The 2,494-nt window shown below is 39.0% G+C and overlaps 1 pseudogene; it reads right to left on the bottom strand.

Moving 5' to 3' along the window:
* Positions 1-891: 891 nt before the first annotated feature.
* Positions 892-1,894, bottom strand: LOC116851232 (annotated as a pseudogene).
* Positions 1,895-2,494: the final 600 nt, after the last annotated feature.

Raw genomic sequence — 2,494 nt, 5'->3', positions numbered from 1 at the left:
GCCACACAAACGAGTTATTGGAGGTGATAGATTCAGATGACTCACCCTGTATATACCAGGTGTCCCATTTTAAATTACGCACCTGAATATCTTGTCGGGGAGCCACCAATCCAAATAACCCTTACAAAAGTTGTTGGGTTCGGAGGGGGACATCGGATGGTGATTTTCAATTTCACCTTGACTTTGACCTACAAGGTCATTTGAAAGTCAAATCGAATTTTTATATAGAAACCCCTATTTTTTACCACGGATTCGAAAAGAGCGCAAAACTTTACGTTTAGATGGGTACTTGAGGCTCTTCTTTGGAGTGACCTTCAGAGGTTATTTCAAGGACATAATATTTGAAATTACGCACCTGAATACATATCTTGTTCGGGAGCCTCCAATCCAAATAACCCTTACAAAAGTTGTTGGGTTCGGAGGGGGACATCGGATGGTGACCTTTAATTTCACCTTGACCTTGACCTTCAAGGTCATTTGAAGATCAAATCGAATTTTTTAAATAGAAACTTTGATGCACACCTGCGTCGTCACTACTCCGGCCCGACCGACCATCAGTCGGGCCGTGCACCGGCGCGTTGCGCCAACTTAAACGCCGCAAAGCCTAATCAAAACATCGCGTAAACAAAACAAGCGGATAACACGCGATAACACGACAGCGATCGCACACAAAAGAAGCGATCAAGAGCGAGCGCCGCGAGCACGCAACAATCACGTACACAGCAAGCGGAGACAAAGCAGCGTCGAGTAATCCGCGACACCGAATTAATCGGGACCGATCCGGACCGTCAACCGAACTCGATGCTACACAGCGGAGAGTAAGGCCTATGACCGACTCGTATCTGTCTCCTCAATCTACTGAATATCATATCATCGCAAACAAGGACCGTCTTACAACATTTCTTGGAATGTATCACTATTCACTTCAATACACATTCGGAATCTATGACGCAATGCAATAGTAGTCTTTTAAAGAAATTCTTCGGGAATAGTTGCCAAAGTTCTGGTAATAAGATTTCTCATATAGGCCGGAGTTGTCGGTTCCGTAGCGAAAACAATCCCTTTAACGTACCCCCATAAAAAGAAATCATAAGGTGTCAAATCAGAAGAATTTGGAGGCCATGTGATATAACTGTTGTACCTTATCCAGCGTTCAGGATATCTTTGATGTAAATAGTCTCGCACAATGGGAGCTCTATGCGGAGGAGCATCATTGTGTTGAAACCACATGCAATTCTAGTTCCTAAATCGATATCCTCTAACAATGCGTATAGATTATTTTGCAAGAATTATAAGTATATTATTCGATTAATATTATTTTCAAAGAAATAGGATCCAATAATCTGGCCATACAAAATGCCATACCAAACATTTACTTTCCACTGATGCTGACGATTTACATAACGAATCCAAAATGGATTAATATCTGAATAAAAATGGCAATTATGACTATTCAATTCTTCAGTATTCTGAAATGTTGATTCGTCGGTAAATAAAACCTTATAAAAAGAAGTCGGATATTTTTCTAATTTTTCCTATCCCCAGCGACAAAATTTAACGCGTTTTTGTTTTTGGTTTTCAGTAAGTGCTTGAACTCGTTGAATGTAATAAGCGTGAAAATTATTTGCTCTTAAAATTCGCCAGATAGTTAACTGAGAAACATTGAGTTCTCGACTGATTGTACGTTGACCAATCTGAGGATTTATTCCTGAAATAGTTATATTCAAATCATCATTATCAGTTAAAGATTTCGTCCTACGTTTGCAACATAATGTACCTTCACGAGCTCTATTAATAACTTTTATTATTGTAATATGATTGGGACATCGACGATTTGGATACCGTAGAGCATACTGATGGGCACATTGTCTGTAGTTTTCGTTGGCCCTTCCATATTCAATTATCATGTCGACAATTTCATTAGGTGAATAATCAATCATATTTATTACTAAAGAAACAAAGTGTTAATTTTAATACTCTGTTTAATTTTTGTGCACCTAAAGTGACACGTCTACAGTGGCGAGGTAACTGATGTAGCGTTTTGCTTACTTGTTAATGAAATGTTTGAGGACGAGTATCGCGCGAGAGTCGAGTGGAGAGAATGTGCACTCAGGGAGAAGGCATGTGTGTGTGCGCCCCAACCATTTGACAAAATGCATTTTTACGTAGAAATGAAAATAACAGGTACAACTTATAACACGTACAGAGGTGTAAATTCGACCGGGTAACCTCCGCGTGGTATATCTTGGATAATGCTAATGCCGGTACTGTAACTTTCAAGTCTTATAACTCGAAAAGTACTTAATGAAAAAATACTTTATTATAGTGTTTTGGAAAGCTCTCAAGGTAAGCTACAAGAATATGTAATGAAAACTTCCATTTAAGAAATTGAAGGTGCCCTTCACGTGACTTTCAAATGACTATCTAGGGTCAAACCAATTGCATCATTTTATGTCCCCCTCCGAACCATACAACTATTGTTTGAAATATTTTT

The sequence above is a fragment of the Odontomachus brunneus genome, unplaced genomic scaffold (genome assembly GCF_010583005.1).
Source record: "Odontomachus brunneus isolate Ranch 3 - 2012 unplaced genomic scaffold, Obru_v1 Obru_scaffold_168, whole genome shotgun sequence".
NCBI lineage: Eukaryota > Metazoa > Arthropoda > Insecta > Hymenoptera > Formicidae > Odontomachus > Odontomachus brunneus.
The sequence above is the reverse complement of the archived record's forward strand: the minus strand, read 5'-3'. Positions and strand labels throughout refer to the sequence as shown.